Here is a 21,371-nt window from a genome sequence, read left to right as displayed (position 1 = left end):
TAGTAGAACTCARAATCCAGAATCCTTTTATGTATCAGATATGCACAGTTTTACCTGTGTCTTATTGTCACATATATCTTTCTTTCCTTGAGATGGTTGTTTGCCATAGAGTCAAAGTTTGGAACAAAGATTTGAGGATCCAACTTTAAATATCAATGAGAAAAAAAAAATCTTACTCTGCAATATTAGGTTTGGCCTTTTCTTGTTCTTTCTTCTATTCTACTTCAGTCTATTTTCTGTGCCTTAGCTAACTAATCCTCAGAGCACACCTAGAAAAATCTCTCCTTAAAAAGTAAGCAAAAAGTCATAACAAACTTACAGTTTGCTTTCTGCACCTGTCATAGCCAAGGGTTTTCTACCAAGACTTTACACATTCAATTCCTTGACCCTTTCTTCGCAAAGAGTAATAGAAGAAAATTTTCTCCCTCAGAAATCTGGGCCTTTTCAGGGATTCCAGTGCTGACCATCCAGTCCTGGTTCAACATCGTCTCTTGSCATGTCTCCCTTCTTCAGGGAATTCCTTTAACTCCTCCAAAGTGCATTACCATGCTTTCGGCACGGAAGAGTCACAAGCAGCTCCTTGCTCACTCCCAGTCTTGACTTCTTACCACTTTACCTACACTTGCATCCTTGTTCATAAGTCTATAAATTTAATAATCCAAGCATTGCAAGGCCCAGTATCTTCTTGATCTGAAAGACAAACAGACAAAATGAGAGCTGATAAGAAAAGAATTTTTACAAGGCAAAACTATCCTGTGACAATGATCTGACAATAACCGTGCTTGTGCAATATTTAGCATGTCTGTTACATGCAGTGTTTCCATTGGGCTGATATCAATTTTTTGTCTGCTTCACTTACCCCTGCTCACCACTGTCATTTTTCAGGGAAGAAAAATGGTACAAAAGGTACAAGACTAGAAACTATCTGTACATATGCCTCTCAGGTCCTTCAGTGAAACCCCTCTACACACAGCCACGCTCCTCCCTCCTTCAGCATTTACTTGCGGACAGCAGGTGAATGAAGGAACTCATCTCCATTGGTGTACCCCAGGCCGCGCTCCTGTGAAGGAAAGCAGCCAACGACACATGGAAGATATTGCCATCAAAACATATCGGGCTAAAACCCGACAACTGCAGTCTTTGACTTGTGTCTGCTCCTACCACATCTCTTTACCTTCATGGCTCAGGAATCAGCTCTGAAGCAATCATACAAATGTAGAAAACAGGTGCACAGGACCAGGGCATGGGACAGTTTGGTTTCTTCCATTTCTGTATTTATCCACGTTTATTAATTTGCAAGACTGAAGAATTGAAGCACCTCTGTAATTCCCTTTGAGCCCTCTATCACACACACCACTAACATATAGCCCTTCTGAATACTTACCTTATTACATTAATTGGGACACAACTGCAGTCCATCTATATACTGTAAACTTAATCTTGTTAAAATCAGCAGAAGATCTCAAAAATGCAGACAATGAGCAGTAAAGTCAGCTAAAGTCCTGGATGAAACTTCTTCAAAATCTGAGTTTTGTTTTTCTCAGGTATTTTATCTTTCCCAGAAATTTTGCATTCTGGGAAAATGTTTTCACTCTACCACTGTGTGCTGAATTCTGCCAGCCCAGTTACAATTCTAACAAAGGCAAAATCCTTACGGGATCTGCAGAACTGTCAAATTTGGTAGTGTTGTACAGAAAAAAAGACAAAGGAAGCAGGGAATTTTTCAATTCCTATTTCAAATTTTACAAAGAAAGCTTGGCTATTAAATACTCACATGGAGCTAAATACTGTTTTGTTGAAACTGGCATATCTGGGAAAATTCAATGGGACAAAAACTCCACAAAAACAGTATTTCAAAATCTATCACTGTCATCCTAGAAAGCCGTCATTTAGAGGCTTTCAAAATAGTATTTTATAGTGTTATAATTGGTATTTTATTTTACATTATTTTATTATGCCTTGCTAAATATATAGCATATAGTGGTAGATTTTCTTTATATATTCAGGATCTTTAAAGATACCATTATTAAGCTCACACACAATATTCATTGAAACACCTTCTCTGTCTCTCCTAAATCAAAACACCTGTGTTTGTATGACAGTGAAACAACCGCACATATGTATATTACATGTGCATAATATACATTACCATTACTATACCTCAATAAAGCAAAAGTAAAAATAATACAAAAATGAAAACTAAAATAAAACCCAATAAAATATTTTTAATTTTATATTAAATTTTAAAGTATTTTCCATATATACTTTTCATCAAAATAAAATTGAAAGGCAATATTTCAATGTCACACAAAACAGCATCTGCATAGAAAAATATGTGAAAAAATTCTACTCAGTTCTGTGGTGAATGAACAGTAAATAAGCTTAACTATTGAACCCAGTATTAGGAGAGAGAACCATCTGTTTCACTTTTATTATTTACCTRGAAATACGTGTTTCTATAAATTCATATTATTCACTTTTACTTGTTGTGAAATACTATAAAATAGTATGATAATATAAAATAGAAAAATATTACGAAATAAAATGAGGGAAATATCTCAACTTCATACATTTTTTTCCCAAACCAGACAGGCTTGAATTTCTGCTTTTTCATGAGAGATGTTAGAAACAWGGATAATTTTCATTTGTATTTCTTCTGGGAAATTCCTTTTTCCTGTTTGTAATTCAAACAGGAAAATGTAATTCAAAATGTTAAAATGCTGTTTTCTGCTGTTGGAAAAATAAATGTCTAACTTTGATTAGGAGTTCGATGGATCTTTGGATTCTGCTCCATTGCAGAGCTGTGACCTCAATACAGATTACTCGGCTCACTTTCTCATTTTACATAGGTGCAATGAAACATTGATTTCTTTGTACATTTTTTCTTAGGATCCTAGCATTCAGGTTTTAATCTGATCCTCACTTTCATTTCATTGGTACCAGAGAAACATTTTGTCCTTTTAAAGGAGTGCACTAAATGCTCCACTCACACTATTTTTTTATCTAGCCACTTCTGATTACATCTGTAATCTTTTAATCCCCTGCATAAGCTTGCCAGTATAGCATGACTCAGGAGATGGCATGTTCTAGTGGCTGGATTGTACAGTTGCAGTCCACAAAGCACTTTAAAACGCTTTTGAACAAAAGCAACTCAAAGTATGAACCGCGTTAGGAATGAATTTATCAGGAGTTATGACTTGGGCAATATTTTAAATAACATTTGGGACTCCATTTTACAGGCAACTCACACAATTACAGTGAATATGTTCTTCAGGCAGGTTCTGTTTGAGATTTTCCACCACATGTATCTTAGTCCATATTATCCATGCAAGATGCATTGTCACAGCTCCCAACCAAAAAAACCAAAAACTGCAGTTCAGCTATTGATACTTTTTCCTCTATGATAAATCAGTTCTGGTCATATAGTTCTCCTTATGTTGTCAAGAGAGCTACGTTGTCCATCGGCAGCAGGGATTGTCTGGTCCATGGTCAGTCACGATTGCAAAAATCAAACAAATTGCTTCTCACAGCCAGAGTTAAAGCTGAAGCAAACCTCCATCCAGGAATGCAGATATTTCCCCACCCTGGTTTATCTCCAGTACACTTAACTTCTGTTTCCTATTTGAAATCAAATCCCTGAGCACATAGTTCCTATCCTATAGATCTTCTCCTATATGGTGTAATTCACCTTCCTGGGAAGAGAATTTATCTGCGTCTGGAACTTACATATTCTCTGAGCCTTCTCTGTAATTGCTGTTGTGGTCACTGACATTACCTAACAAGCAGCTTTCTCATGAGGAAAAGTATGTTAATCTCCTTTTTGACAATTCCAAGCATCCTCTGGAATTAAACAACAAAAAGCATTGAACTAAAAATTTGACAACACAGAATTTTGGAGACTTTATTTTTCAGTTGTTCAGTCACACTATGATTCAATTTGAATTAAAATTTTGCAAGTTTTTCAGACTTTCTTTTTCCTTGAAAATGTTAGCAATAATGCCAGTTTAAAGCAAATTTCCTGAAATGCCTAACATATAAATTTAAAAAGAATAAATTCACTGAAGATTAATGTTTTACCTTTTTATCAACACATACCTCCATGTTGATGAACAAAAGGATTAAATGAAAATGAAAGAAAACTAAAAAATATGAAGGGCTCATGGATGCAAGATACTTCACAAGCCATTGTCCAGAAATAAAGCCAACAGGAATCCAGTAGGATTCCTCTAAGCTTAATAAGCTTTAGATCAGATCAGATTAAGCATGACTCAGGAGCTCTTCATGTTCATTGCATAGCTGATTTCTACTCTCATTTTTTCCAGGATAAAAAACAATGGAATTGATTTCTCTTTGTAGACTCATAGGACATCTATTGGAATTGGGCCTGCCGAGCACGAGGAGACAGTAGGTCTGCAAGACGAAAGGATCATAGTACACGTCAATGATACATGGGAAAGGAAAGATAGCTAAGAAAAAATTTTCTCTTATGAAAATAGAAACAGTCGCTACCATCTCACTTTGCTCTTTGTTGGAACATGGCCACCATCTTTCCTATCTTTGAAAAATAAAAAGATGAACAAAAAAGGTTATGATTTGCTCTAATAGTTTTAATGCCCTTTAAACCTAAAAATTAGGCTTCTAAGGTATTCCCACTTTACAAGTTTTCTTAATTCCTATGCAAAAATAAATTGTGCACGCCCTTGCAATAACTGGAATTATTCTACTGTACAGCTCCAAACAAAAGCAATTTTCAACAAGCCACTTCAAACTTCTTAAAACAGTTTTCATTTTCACCTGGGTTTTGGGAGCTGCCCCGCCTGGCGGGTGGGCTCCAGGCACTTTCATTGGTTTTGCTCGCTTTGGTAACTTCATGCAACGCAGCATGCAGAGCCCTGTTAGGTTGCTTGGCAGATTTAGACCTCCTTTTAAGAACTCAGCCGGGGAAAGTCATCTTTCCTGTCAGCAGGGCATTGCCTGCTGTGCACTGCGTTTAATAGCCTTTTATACAATTCAGTAGCTGTCTCAAGAGTTCAGAAGAGAAATATGAGGATTTAGTTTGAGAAAGTAATTTGATTACTTAGAAATCAATCTCTTGCTAGGATTTTATAACTGCAACAAGATTTCCTACCAAATTTTAAAGAACCTGTAACTTTCTACTTAAATCAATCTATAAGCTTGTGCTTAAGCACTTTGTTAAATGAAACAGAGGAAGATAATGTCTGTGTGCTCTTCACTAAGACAACAACATGAAATACTTCCAGCAGTATTTGCAGCCACTTACTGTTCCCTAAATCAGAACTATTATCTATGATTGCAGAGAAACAGAGACCATGGACATTTCTCATGCTGGCAGCTGCTTCTAAGCCACATTTTTCTTGAGCAATACTCTGAAGTTGTATATTACAACTACAGTAAGTGGAAATGTTTTAGGTCTTAAGGAGTCTGAATGTTGCTATTGTGCTGAGCATGCTTTATTTCTGGAAAGCTTTAAATCTCTAATTTGTTTATTGCAAGGGTGTTTCCTGAAGATTTTGCTTTTCTTTCCTACATACTGAAATGGGAAAAATCCTTATTTAAGGGCTATTTCTTCTTTAAAATGTCATTGTTTTGGTGGAGAAGAGGGTAATTTTAGGAAGAGGAGAAAAGAATGGAGATGATATAAAAGCACAATTTCTTTTCATAGGACTAGTCTCTCTCTCTCTCTCTTCTGCTCCTACTTCTGTCTCTAAATCATCTCTCTCCTCTACATCTTGGAATAAATATGTGCAAGACACAAAGCCCAGATTTTCCTTATAGGCAGGTAGAATCAGTCCAAAGCTTGGAATTTAGTATATAGATTTTACGCTATTCTTCTGCAGAGGTGGACAGATTTCACCAGAAGTAAATGGCAAGAGGAAACCTGATTAGCTGTGATTTCATATGTACACCTTTGACATGTTTCAGTTAAGTAGATGGAAGCACACATTTAGATTAACACTTGCAATTAAGTGGTGGGTAAAAAATTTGTAAAATGAGCCAACTGAGTAACACTTATTGTGTTCAATTTTTCATCCAAGCTACAAAAACCTATCCTATAATGTGCTGATGATGGAAGGGCTGCATTCTCAATGAGACATTGTGTTTCTCAGTGAGACCTTACATTCCAGCAACATTTTTTGGTGGTCTAAGCACAAAACGTTAATTTCCTTAGAGATTCAAAGGTTATCATATTCAGGCCCAGGCTCACGAGGTGCAATTGAATGGTGATTTCTTCAGACTTACTCATAGCAAGAACAAGCCTTGCATGCAAAGACTGATACACCACAAGACACTGAACTGCCACCAGCTTGCCATCGGTGGGAGAGCAGCTTGCAACAGCACTGCTGAAGAGCTGATCATATGCCATTTTTAAGCATGGCACATAATAATGTTGTTTTTAGTAAAATTATGAACTATAAAACCTGCACGACATGTAGATGAGAGAAGAAATGTTCAAAATCCCACTGTAATTTATGAACATGTGGTGAACAGATGTTACATGAGATTTTTCTTCCTTTTACGTTTAAAGATTTGGATTACATTTTCTCCCCTTTTCTCTCATGTTCAAACTCTATACTTACTTTATTAGATGTCTCAGCAGCGTAAATGGATGATTAATAATTGTTGATGACAGAAGTTTGGTTTCTATAAGCTGTGGAGTGAAAGATAAATACAATGGCAACAGTTCTACCTATGTATATATGCTTATGACAGCTAAGCCTCTTTAAAACCGTCTGTGTTAGGGTTACCTATGATTTATGGGGATGTCACCACTGACCCTAGATCTGGAAAACCTCTTCTAATTTCTCTTACTGTAATCATCACTTTTCCTTCAGATACCTTCTTATACCTGGGGAAAAATTCTCAAAAGAAAGGAAGACAGAAAGAAAAGAAGAAAGTTAACAGAGGGGTCAGAAAATATCCTACAACGCCCCCAATTTTTGACACTATGTGCTGCAATACTCATTATGTGCAGCTATCTTTCAATTAACTTGGGATAACAAATGGATAGAACTATACTGCTGTTCTAGCGTGTTAGGATCCAGGGTTGAACGAACAGTTCACTGCAGATTCCAGTCTCCACTCCATTGCTTTTGTTCATTTTATTGTAAGGAAAACCAAAAAGACCATTCTGAATTTCTCCTGAATGAGAATTCCCCATTGGGGTAATGTCACAAGAAGATCAGCAGGAACTACTCAGAGTGAAATAATCATGAGATGAGCCACGCAGTTCTGGTCTGGATCCTGGTCCACTGTATATTTCAATAAGGTTTTGCTTCAAGACCATTTCTTTTTTAATGAGAAGTGGCTGGCAACAGCAAGCTAAACCCAATTTCCAGCCCCTTAAATTCAAATACCTTTAATGGATTAAATAGATGGACAGTTCAAAACAGCTGACAAGCAGATAGGTTTCCCTCATTTTGAAATCTATGGTGTTCCAGAATACAAAATCCTCATTTGCAGAGATACTCCATTTGTTTTTTCAGATCATATTTTTTGGATAAAGAGCAAAAAGAACAACAATTTTCTAGGTAATCCTTTCTAATTAATGTAGGTTTATCCTTTGATAATGTAGTTGTTCTAAAAATTTACACAGGTATTACCAATGTGATAGTAATTTGTTTTTAATTTCAGATGTTGATAATTGTAAAACTCTGAACAGAACTGGAAATCCTGTATGCAGAAAACTGTATCAGAACAGAGATGAAAGAGAAAAATGGTTGAAACATAACCAAGATAAGTCAGCTATAAATTGAAAAACAATGGGCTTTACAATAAAAAATAAGATATAATAATTTCATAACAATAACTAACCAGCAGTACTTCTCATGTGCTAAACAAATTATACACAATTTATTTCTCATTATTGTAGAAATAAAAGTCCCTTTTGATCTGTAAGTAACTACTGAAAATTTGTTTTTTTTCCCCTCAAAACTTTTGTTCTGGAGAAAAAGAAACGTGTTTTTCCCACACTACTTCCAGATTTCTGGAAATTTTTCATTTCCCATGAAGTTATATAGTTTAAAAACTACCATGAATTATTCCGACTCTTGCTATTACAGTGTCACCGTCTTTGGGGTCTGCATGAAGACAGAAACTGTCTGCTTTTCTGCATCTTTCTTCTCACCTCCATGAAATTCTCATCAGCTAAATTTAGCATGTCAAAAGCAAAATACTGCTTTACACCTTCAGGTAACTATTCTGGGAAATCTACCAATGCAAAAAGCTGTTTAAGAATAACAGCTGAACTACATTTCCGTAAACTATTCTTCCTAACTAGCAATTATGCCTACTGATAGAAACCTCATCTGATTTATGTTTCAAGGGAGTACACAGCCTGAAGAAGGGTTTAAAAAAAATGTACAAAGTCCACTTTCTGTTTGCAAGGGAAGTATCTGTCATGTTAAGGTTTGGCCCTTCTACTTGTTCTTTGAGTTTGAAGCCCGTGTACACCTGAATTAAAACCAAGACCAACTGAATCGAAGTTAATTTGAAAAGACAGAAAGGGTTTGTATAGTRCGATGGGTTCTAATATTCTGCAGTAACCAACCGGCCTCTTCCTCCTTCTCCAAGAATCCTTACAAAACCCAGCAAATTTATTTTCTCTTATCTGCCCCTTCAATCTGAGCTACTGGCAAAACAACCCTCCACATGAATAAGAATCAAGGGTTACTGAAATCAAGAGGAAGATTCCCATTAATTTTAATTAGCTTTGGAACGACTTATTTTAAACATTACTAAATTAGTTTTGACTCTGATCACAATTTAGCTGTATACAGAAGAGGGAAGATAAGTTAGAAACAGGGAACCTGTGCCAAAAGTTCATATGAACCTCAGAACTGGTTTCATTACAAAACTCCATTCCATAATGCTGAAGCACAGTGATAGTTCTTAATTGTTTTAGCAGTTCCATTCCCATAATGGTTCTGTTTGGCAGGCAAGATTTTGGGGTTACTGAAAACTGTAGGTTTTCAGCAGTCATAAGAAATTCTTCTAGGCAGAAAATAGGATTTAAAGCAGTTTAAACCTGATCTCTGCTAAAGGTTCCTAAATGCCCTCAATTCCCACTGCTGTTGCGCCCCAACAGCACGTAGCCCTTGGACTGCTCACATTCCAGGGGAGGGTCCTGTCTCTTCCCATCAGCTGAGACAGCTTTTACTTAGCCTTTCTTGACAGTAAATTCCTTCTCACTCAAAAGTGTGTGATAGTCACCATCTCGATCTCGATTTTGAACCAGGGCCTCAGAGCTGAGGCCACTATCTGTTACAGTTTCAGCTACACAGCCAATTTTCTTTCACTCTGCCTACAACAGACTATCTTTTATCTCTATCTTTCCCTTGGCACAAAAGAAGAACTGACAAAAGGATTACACAAGGGTTTTAGAACTAGTTCTGTTAGGAAAGAAAAGATAATTTTTTACAGGTGGGGATGAGTATATTTTAATTCAGATGTTCTTCCCTCCAGAGTAAAGCTTTCATTTAATAGTATCAAACAGAACGTTGCTCTACACATTTTCAAACTGAAGGACTAGAGCAACCTGACAATCATCTAATCATTTCCAATCATTCGAGCACTTGTCATTTGGTTTGTACAGTGGGGGTGAAGGGAGCAAACCTTTTGAGTTTTTCTAGCTTTCAAAAAATGTTCAAACTGACACATTCTCAGACATATAGAATACTAATCTTATATTGTCCTAGAGAACAGAGTGGATCTTTAGTTAAGTTTTCTTATGATTATAGTAGTTTTCAAGCTAGTGAAAAACAAGACAGACAGCTGCCACCCTGTTTTTGCAGTGCCTAAATTTTCATGCCACCCACAACTCTAGACTGAAATAAACATTCACATGAATTTTAAGTCAGTGGGGTTGAAGACAATGAATAAACTAGACTGGACAGGTTTGGCATCTTACCAACTGTGGTGGCTCCTGTGACAGGTCTTGAAATCACTTACCAACTCTGAACTGCATTGTCTTATAGTCTAGTCTGTAGATAGGAAATAGGATGAGGATAGTTGGAGAAAAGTACTGGAAGGAATTCATGCCATCGCAAGTGTCCAGATCAGCCAAGCAATGAATGATAAATACGTGTGCAGGAATATATTTCTGCTGTTTCACACCTCATTGCTGCAGAACCCATCTTTGAGAGCTGACTGACTCTGTAAATGTACATTTTTACAACATACAGAAAAGACCACATGCCAGTATTACAAATATTGACAACCCACACAAAACCAAAGCTAATTCTCTCTTCTGGTCCTATTTCTTAGTCATAGCTGAGAAGCTGTAGTTCTCCCAGATGGATAGAGATTATGGATAGTGCATATCTTTCAAAAGATCCTGACAGAGACAATGGTAATCAGTATAAGGCTATAATGTATCTAAGAGCTCTGCTGTTTCATCCCTGTTTTTTCAGATATTCAATAAGGTACTAATTGAACAGTTTTACAGTTATTTTCCTTAATAAGCATCTTAAAAATAAATAATAATTTATGAATTACTTAATAACAAATTAAGAGATTAATGAATTGTTCCAGATAWTTCTGATCATCTCACAGATCCCACCAATGGAGAAGAACCCGTAAGAAGATAAAAGAAAAGAGAAGTCAGCAGCATAGTGGTTATTCAGTAGATCTCTGCAACAAACTTCTTGGTCCTTCTTTTGGAATCTGGTATGCAGCACCGCTGCTGACAGGATACCAGTCTAGCTGCACCAGTCACCTGGATCCAAAATAACCTGTGTTCCTACATTCTATTGCTTGGGCTGATACATACAGGAGGATCTCAGATAGTATCAAACTATCGCCCTTACGGCTTCTGCTTTTGTTCACCCCAGGAATCATCATTTTATGACTAATTAAGAGGCCTGAAAGAAAAGAAAGCATGTATTTTATAAGTGATAAGAATAAATTGAGCTCTTACTACCTTATCTCTAAGGAGTCATGCCTAAATTTTGCTTTGTCCATTGCATTCTCTACTTCTGATATTTAATTTCTAGACTTAACACTGCCTAAAATGTACATAACTGGACTTTTTTCACAAAAAAAAAATTGTGCCTCAAGACCTCCTCTGCTGTCATTGTTAATGCCAATGGGATGGTAAGATTTTTGAAATTTGCAAGGCAATGCAGTGGACATTACAGCTACTCAGCCGCATCACTGGTTTTGGATATTACAAATTTACTTGCTTTGGCCCTAATATACATTGCTCAAAACAAGAAGGGGGGAAAAAACCTGCCAAGAAAGGCTGTATATGACATTATTGTGTTGCAGAAAGGCCTGTTTATTTCTGAACACTTAAGAACACTAACCTCATGTCCTAACTGACCATTACTTTGTACAGGTCAATATAATCCATCTGACTTAGAAGCTCTCATTGCATAAGATGTGCATTTTCAAAAGTTATTTATCTGTGCAATGAAAAAACAGTATTTTATCTTCTTATATTTTCTCTTCTCCTCCTCCCAAACTCCTTTCCATCTTTTACTACTTGACAGCCAGTACCTTTAGCAGTGATCCTGGCATAAAGGAAATAAAGCAGTTAAAGTGGCAAATTATACCACCCTGTGGTAAAGTCGCAAGAAGATCAGCATGTACTACTCAGCGTGAAATACCAGACCATATTCAAATCTACCTCATATCTGAACACAGAAATGAAGCTAGCTGGATTCTGGTCAAACCTTTTTAGGATCTAGAGGAGCTTTAATCAAAATTCGCAGTGAAATGTTATTCTCATTTTTTTGAGACTGATGAATATCTGTCAACTGTTGAATGTAGTGATTTTCTTTTTCAGAGTCCATACTTATGAAAGTTGGTCCATAAAACATTTTGTTCAAACAAAGAATGATCATGAAATCCCTGTAATCAAATTCAGTGCAGAGGAATAAAAAGGACTACGCTAAGTTTATTCTGGCTGTCACCATTTTCATTTCATTATATCACTATATAGAACATTCCCATTAATTATGAGACAAATTGTTACTCTTATCTATGGTTAAGTTTCAGGACATAATCCAATCCTGCAATCCTGAAGCAGAGGAAAAAATTAAAAACAACAAGTTTTATACATTTTTGTTTACAAACAGTGGCAAAGATCAGATTATTAAAAAAAAAAAAATCAGAATAATTCCCAGAGAGGAAATGAAAAAAGGAGGATCAAGTAACTTAAAAACAAAACAAAATGTGAACTATCTGAGGAATCATCCAAAATGTGTCTGTTCAGGAAAACAGATATTTGGGACAGAACAGCAAAGGCAAAGTATGGCACGTGGCTAATATACAAGCTTGCAGTGTGTTATTCCATTTGTCTATATGTATTTGTTTCTAAGGACTTCCACAATAAAAAGAAATGAAAAAAATAAGTAACCTAGAGTCTAAAAACTATTAAATTGGAAGATAAAGCTGTAAGGTGTAAAACATGCCAAGTCAGGAACAAGGAGGCCAGGGATGTACTCTGAGACAGAAATGATTCAGCTTCTAGAATATTTAGTGGAACTCAGAGCCACCTCAATAAATTGCAAGGAATCTAGAGAGCAACACTATTCTTGACTAGTTAACTAAACGTATTCTTAAACAGTACCTGCATTACAGTAAGGTCAGGGATCGTGCACAGCCATAGGCATGAGCTACACAAACACTAAGCAACAAGACTTGGCAAACGATCAGAAGGAACAGGGCAGAAGGGTGGCAGTGACAGAGGTACACTGAGCAGTTACAAACACAAGTAGCTGATCACATACATTCATGTAAAATCATGTAAAATATCAAAGGAAGTCCGCCCAGAAAGTGTTGAGGCCTAACAAGTGTCTGAAGGCACTTTGGGGCTCCAGTTTTGAGAAGCTGTGTATTACAGATGACTCACTGTACAATGATATAGTCTACTATGATCTCATTAATTTAGTATGTATAATCTTATTGAAATGCGTGGCATATAGGGCAGACTCCAAGGTGATGTAAAAGGGGTATCCTGCATAGCCCCTGGACCAATACACTGTCCTGTGCTAATGAGAGGGAAGACAGGGACAAGCTTCCTCTTCCCTCTTTCCCCATTCTCTAGCTGAGCTGAACCTGGTGCAAAAGGAGGCTCTAAAATTCCTAACTGGCTCCAGCTGGATCCTGCAGAGCCTATCAGGGACTAGCTCCTCTTAGACAGATCAGAGGAATGTAAATTCTTTTTATGTCATGACAGTGACAAGTATGTAAAGTCCCTTCCATTGGGAAGAATTGTGCAGGGCAATACAAGAAAATAGACAATACAGAGAATAAAGGAATTCTCTTAGGAAAAAAAAACCCAAAACACACACACATAAGAGGTTGTAATAACTTATTCTATACAAGAATGTACTAACCTCATCAAGGAAGTACAGAGAATCATATCCTGTGAGTCACTTAAAACCGGACTGGGCAAAGTAATGCAAAATACATTGTATCAAACAATCTTCCATCAGGAGCAGGAAGGACACAGTGAACTATCCAGTCATTTTTCTTACTCTCCATTCCTTTTATTGCTTTTGAAAATAACCTTGCTTGCCAGACAGACCCTTGCTGTGGGACAGAAGAGCCTCCCATTTATAATAATAGTACACAAAGAATGAGTCAATGGGGAATCCTTCGCGAAATGCATCTTTGACAATACTTTGCAGGTTGAAATGTGTTGCTTCTTATCTTATCTTTCATAAGCAAGTACAAATCAAAACTGTAATTTTTAATGGCAGGCATGTTGTGTAAACCTCTGAAACAGTTTTCTTTCAAATTTGTGAACATACTTAAATAAATGATCTAAGGCAGATACTTACCACAGTGAAAAACAAAAATGAAAATTAATACAATTCTGAGTTAAACTGGTATGCGCTGTTACACTATACACCTACTGGGACTTAGTTTAAAAGGTTTTTAAAAGTATTTCTTTCTCTAATATTTATTTAAATGGAAACTTTCCCAATTGTTGGTGGCAGATATCATATGGTTGTGTTAATGACAAAAATGGCAAATGTTTCTTTTTTCTAAAATGTTTCATTTTAGCTGCGTGCAAAGAAACACCATATTGTAAAGTTGAACTGAAAACCTGTCACTGACATGGAAATACAGAAGAAATTTAATTGTTTCCATAATTCCTTACTTGAGATAAATAAATCTACTCATACACATATCAAGCACCCCTAAAAACACCGAGAAAGTTGCAGACATTATAAACAGTTTGTGGTTCTCTTGATAGCAAATCTTATTAAATGTAAACCGATAGGGTTTATGCAAACATAAGAGATACAAACTGGTAGGATCTTTTAATTTAACTCTGATAACAGTTTCCAAAATATCATCTGTAAATATTTCAGTACTGACAAAATTTTGTCTTTTACAGATTTATATACAGTATTCCATTAAAAACAAAAACAATAATCCAGTACATTAAATTGTAAATATAATGCTGGCAATAACAGCTGCTCCCTCCAATATTTTCTCATAATGCCTGTTACTTTCCCCCATTTTGTGATTGCTCTAAATTTCTCCTCCGTTCAATCCAAAACAGGCCTGAATGAGTTCTTTATTTTGTTTTCTCCCTTAAAACCAAGAAAGAAAAGGTAATATAATTCCCACTAAGTGGGAAAGTACACTTTCCTTTGTACTAGTGAGTATTTTCTTTTTCTAAAAATATAACATTTATCCATTGGTAAAGCTTGTTATAAAATAGAAATTGAATGGGTGACATTGAATAGAACCACATATCCAAACCAATTCTTTTACATCTGCTTTTATTTTTTTGGACTTTTTCAGCCTTGCTCGGGTTTCAGCTCCACGTACCATCAAGTGAGTGAGAATTTTGCAAGGGATAAAGCTATCAACCTGCAGGAATGGGAGAATTCACAGGAAAGGCTCCACTGCAGTTGTCTGAGGGATCAATACAGACATGATGAGATTGTGCCTGAGCATGTTGTCATGAGAGACACTAGTAGGCTTTTCCTAGCACAACACATACATGAAGCCACTGTGAAAAGATTAGTACAGTTTACTAATTACAGGCAGTTTACTTACACTGGTACTATTTCACTAATATTGCTAACCAGTAGCTAGTGTGCTACTAATGCACTATCACAGAGAAATGAAGCATGTTACTGACTTACTGTCAGGATGAGCTTTTCTTACACATCTGAGAAAGGAGGTATCTTTAGGGAGAGGAGGTAAAATTGAATAAAAGTATGACCCAGTTACCTGAACCTGCCAGAAAGATGTGTACCGTCTTCAGAGCTGGCTTTCAGATGTACGCCCAGAAAAAAGGGAATTGAACAATAGGCCTGAGTTTGTCCCTGGGTACCTCGCTCCAAAGAGAAGATGGGTGACTATGCCTGGCACACAGTGAACCGCACTCCATGAAGTCATGTGAAGATTCAGATCTGAAACAGAATCCCTCAGAAATTAAACCCGTGCACCTACCCATCACTCTCAGCATACGGCAGAACATAACTCCTTCAGCCATCGCATAGAAAACTGGCAATTAATTTTCAGAGTAACTGTATTTCAGATACAAGCTCAAAAAACTTTTCTGTTTTGGGTTCCTCTAGTCAATTAAACAAAGAGATGGAACAAGGTCCTGGAGAGAGAAATTTGAGCAGTTGGAAAAGAAAGCGCTGTCATGATTTTACAATAGGTTACTGGCATTTACAAAATTCCTTGTATTCAGATTCAATATTTTCCATATRAAAATCATCACTTAATATTAATAGTGAAGCCCTATGGAGGATAGGGCCCCTATTCCAATAAATAATTTGCAAATATAAAGACAAGTACAATCCCTGCCCTGAGGAGCTTGGAAATAATATCCTGCTTGTATAACTTGAAATAGAAAGGTGTTTATTTTTACTATAGTAAGTGCTTAACAAGCAATAACTGAACCAAAACTATTATTTCAAAAGGATTTAGAATAATATTTTAATTATCCTAATGTTTATAGAATTGAAAAAGCAGGAACTTTTAACTACTAGCAACGAAAATCTCAAATACTTTTTTTTTTTTTTTAATCCACAGAGTGGTATAATGATATGCACTTGTAATAAAGAAAAAGTTGGACAGACAAGCTCTTCCATTGCAAAATTTGGCCTAGAGCACTGCAAACAAACTAGCATTCTCTTCAGGGCAATTTACACCTTTCAGCCTCTGGAAATTTGTATTGTTAAGGAACTTCAGGGAGTTTTATTATGCCAAGTCAGAAAATACTGAATGTTATTTACAAGACCAGCAAAGAAACAGTAACCACATAAAAGAGTATATAATACACTATTCAGGTTATGTAGGAATACAGAATATAAAAAAGGAACAAAGGAAATGGGTAAGTACCTAGACCCAGGAAGTAAAAATATTGTGGGAATTCCCATACTCTTTTCAGATAATTCTTATCAGCATGAACACTGAGAAGCATCCAGCCTTTATCAGCAGTCAACTTACTCTGCATCTGGCTCCTGAAAAACATCATTGCTTTGTCTGCGTATTTCATTCACAGAACATCTTAAGGGCCTATTGAATTAAGTTACTATCCTCTCTATAACATATACCAACATGAAAAGAGCACGTGCAGGAAGAAGTTCATGGGAACTGCACATATGCGAAGCAAAACGTGCTATTTGTATAATACTTGGCATATCCTGCAATATGGACAGCACAGAAGAGCTAGTGTGAGACGAGCACAAAGCAGAGATGGATTCTGCACTGCCCCAGCTACCCCCCCACAGGACATGCAGCGCGGCTGCTCTCTACCCGGAGGCCACCGCTGGGCTCCCTCTTTCCCTGCTAAGCTCCCCGACCCCGCGAGCAGTACGAGCGGCTCACGGGCACAGGATCTGCTCCCCTGCCTCTCAACCTGGGCCTCCACAGGCACAACAGGATCACCCATCTCCACTGAGGGCAGCCAGCATAGACAGTATGAAAGCACTAAAAGAGGAAAACACACAGAAGAGAAAAAGAATCCAGAAAGGAAAGGAAATCGCTGCTTTAATATACACCACATGTACAACACAGCTGAGCTACAAGCCCTAGGGAGTCATAATTTTGAACGTCCTGACTTTTGTGTGTTTAAAATTTCAACTGTAGCATTACAACGTGGGCTTTTTGCATTTAATTTAATTTTTTTCTTCAGGGAAAAAGAAAGTATGCTTTAGCATACAGTCAAAGAGACCACATGACAGACAGTCAAATAAATATAATCCACACATTAATTTACTTGATTAAGCCATCAGACAGTCAAATAAATGGAACCCAGTGCATTTATTTGAATAATCTCCAAGGTATTTGCAGGAGCATAAAGAAAATGGGGACAGCAAGCCATGGTCCTTCATTTTCCTGTTGTTTAAAATTGTGAAAATCAAGAGCAACTCCTCTACAACAAATGTAAATTCAACATAAGGACAAACTGACGCATATCTGGAAACCTCTCTCCTGTTCCCATCCTCACCCTTCACAAAAAAGCTACTGGTTTTAATTATTTTTGTGAAGTACAAGATTCATCACAAGTATGTGTCTAGACAGAGTTCACTGCCTTAGTAGCTAGCTAGATATCTAACACAGGATGGTGTAGTGCCCGTGCATTCTTGTTCCAATATAGGAAAATCAGGAAGCCAAACAACTCTCCAAGGAGTTAAAGAGGATATGTGGACAAGTGGTCCTTCTGTCATCACAGTTCCATGATATTCTCTTCTTCAAAAGCATTTAACATGTGCATGGTGCTCTTTGGCTTTTTCTACATCAAGTACAGCAGACCAAGAGGAGAGAATCAGTAGAGCAAAACACTTGGTGTGGAGGACCTGACATCTGCACTACACACATTTAAAGGGGTTTTGTTTGTTTGTTTTCTAGAAAGACCTCTGTACTAGCTCTAATCTGGAAACTAAATGCCCTACTTGTGGCTGGAGTGCATTAGGCGTGCTCCTGGAGTATATATTCCAATTTAGTTTCATCCAAAGGAATCTAAACCACATGCTTCAAATCCACCTTGCAATGAGAGGCAAAGCACAGTAAGTAGGGACAAACAGAAGTTTTGCTTCAAAAGTAAACTCCTGATCTTCATTAAAATGTTAGTCTAATCCCACAGTGCGAAATCCACAGGAAGGAGGGGAAAGATGATTTAAATTAATGAACTATTGCTTTCTACCTTTTCTGGATATAAAAGAATAAACTTTAGAAAAAGCACCTAGTTGTCACTTCTCCCATGGTGAAGACAGATTAATACATCTATGATTGGGAAAGCTTCAAGACAATACTGTAGAAATGCTTCCAAGGAAGCACATCTGAACACAGACATCAGTTATAGTCCTCTGTGACTCAGACCCTGGTATAGTGCTTACTCATGAGTCCTGTTCTTACAGAATGATGACAGAAAACATTTCATTACCAGCATCCAAATACCAAACAGATCTTGTCATGTGTACCGTCTGAAACAAGAGTTTCATTAAACAATGGCGAGAGAATTAAACAGAGCTTTGTTGGACCAACAATGAAGGTAATTCTGGTACAACACTATGAATGATGAAAGGGGAAAAAAGAGTGTGAAAGTGACCCAAAGAGATGATTAAAAGCAATTTTTTTTTTTTTTTTAACAGTGTCAAACTAAGGAAAATGTTCCTTAACGTTCTCATGCTGCCTTAGGTCATCCAGCATTTTCCTTATGGTTAGACTCATGATCAAGGCCATTAAAACAGCAAAGGTTATAACTTTCAAACCTGGTGAAATCTGGTGTTTTGCAGTGGAAGCACTAAACACTCCAGAAGTCTCAGGAGCTAGGTATTCTGCTTCATATCATGCAATACTGCTATTTACATCTTATCCAGTGATGAAAAATACCAAACGGACACTTCAATGAGCACATCTACACAGTCAGATAGCTTAGCTCCTTGACAGACTCCCAGGTACTGGTCACCTGATTATCCACACTGAAAAAATAATAATTTACTCTAGCTTTCCTTTGGAGGAAATCAGCTAACTCCCTTCAAATCAAAACACAAGCACAGTTCTGCAGATAGTTCAGAAGAAACCATTCCCAAAAGACAGTAAGGGCTAGCCTGCACTGTGTTTGGATCCTGGTTAATGTAGTCCTCCAACACTCCAAATAACCCCACATTCCTCTGTGTCATACCCCAGGGCCTGCAACACATACCTTAAGATTCATACAATGAAAACACCACTCTAGTGAACTGCTACACCTCACTGTGAACTGTAACTCACATGTGTGGACTGTACAACTCACACATTATACTTTGATCTGAAAAACACAAAAAATATCAACTTGTAGGGCCACCAAGGCACCATATGAGGCCAATAAAAGACCAAGAGTCAAACACTACAGACATGATCAGTCTATTTCAGAGTGGAGTAGCCCTGAAAAACATGGATGTGACCATTCCACACCAAAATAATCTAGGGGCCAGAATCAATGTCTAAAGGAAATACATTTAACAGCATAAATGCACTAAGAGCCTCATTATTTTCTTTATAGGAAACTCTTGAATATCTGAGAAGTTATCTGAGGAGAGCAAGAAGCATTAAACTCCTTCTTGGATCTGTAATCTCAGGGGAGGAAAGTGAAAGGAATTTCACAGTTATGTGAAAGCACTACACAATGTCAGGGAGAGACATCTAAGCTAGTTCTGGAAAAGATAGCCCATCTCCCTAAAGAACCAATGGATTAGTGTCCAATGGCCTAGCTGTGTGGCCCCTTGAACGTGAGCTAACTCATTCAGCATAAACTTGGAAACTTGAGAACTGCACTGCATCATAAAACATAGTTTGAGCTACAGAGGTAGGGAGAGTGTGCAGGCACTCCGTTCACCCCTCACCACCCCTCCTGCAATCCCTATTCCATCTCTACCTGCACTGCCCTTTCAAGCTCAATTCTCCTATAGAGAGAAGTATCGGCCATAACTATGGTGAAATGCCAAATTCTAGTAAGCTAAGCTACAAGGCAGGGCAGTGATTCTGGTGCCAGGTAGCTATAAATTGTTTTCTCTGGCATYAGAGTACCAACTTGAAAGCCTGCCAGTACTGCTTTCCTGCTGCAGGTGGTCAGCGTACATAGATTAGTTTCCCAGGCATCATTCTGGTGTCACCATGTTAGATTTTTCAGCTCTGACAGAATAAATAATTTAATAAAAGGATTTATTCAAATATTTATCTCTGTATTCCCACTGAGGACTGAGATTAAAACCCCTTATTATTAATAACAATAAAATCTTAATCCTGCAATGAATGGGACTTGTGCCTGAGTAAAGATGGACTCCAAGCTACAATGTCATGCACTTTTACACACAAAACGAGCAGCTGCTGTGAAAATAAGGGTGTTCTTTGGCAAGCAGTGAAATTAAACCATGTTGAAAATATTTAAAGCAATACAAATTACAACAATAAAAAATCCTTAATTATTCTATCACATTACCAAGAGGGATTTCATTATCTCCCACAGAAACAAAACATTTCACTCATCCAATAAAAGTTTTATTGACCAATTTAAAAAGATGAACCAAGCCATACCTTCTGTAGATTTCTCAGAACTAGCCACAGAATACAATCTGCTAGTTATCTCTCAACTCTTAGCTTAATGTGTACATTGCTACTTTGAAAGTGTCTGAAATTCAGCAAAGACATCTATTCAAGGGCAATTTTAAAATTCCCTTTGCAGCTGCTTGCTGATGAAGCAAAATGTCAGTTGCCAGGAAGAAAAGTCAAGGAAGCATCAAAAGCAAAGAGAACAAGAAAAAATTGTTTTCAAAAATTTCATAAAAACACCCTGTTGTTCATTACAAAATTAAGGTCTGAGCTAGCCAGTTACATATGTTTAATTTTACTAGTATGAACTCACAATCAGTTAAGCAGATTCCCTGTGGCAAGCTGTAACTGAACTTTCCTCAGTGGGGGCACTAATTTGAGTCTCTCTCCTTTACAATCAATTTTGATGAAATGTGTAAGATCTTAATAGTTCTGAGACCTCTAATCCTCAGTCAAATTTGGTTGAAATTGGCTAGCAGGTTCAGAAATTACTAGAGGGCTGTTAAACAAGCAGATGGATGGATAGAGGAACAGAAGAGCAGTATAATCAAGTAATTTGTCTTTCCTTAGAAAAACAGTTTAAACCAAAGTGGGCAGGGAGAAGGTACAAGCATTAAAACTAGGCCATGAATCAAGGAGAAAGTTTCTACTGCTGTGCCTCTTTGATTATCAAGCTATGGAGAGTCTCCCAAGGAAAGTGGTGGAAATCCCATCATTTGAGACATGTCAAGCATGCATTGACAGAATCACAGAATCGCTGAGGTTGGAAGGGACCTCTGGAGATCATCTAGTCCAATCCCCCTGCTCAAGCAGGGTCACCTAGAGCACATTGCACA

Source organism: Apteryx rowi, unplaced genomic scaffold, assembly GCF_003343035.1.
Source record: "Apteryx rowi isolate R43461 unplaced genomic scaffold, aptRow1 scaffold_411, whole genome shotgun sequence".
NCBI classification, from domain to species: domain Eukaryota; kingdom Metazoa; phylum Chordata; class Aves; order Apterygiformes; family Apterygidae; genus Apteryx; species Apteryx rowi.
Note: the sequence above shows the minus strand (reverse complement) of the source record.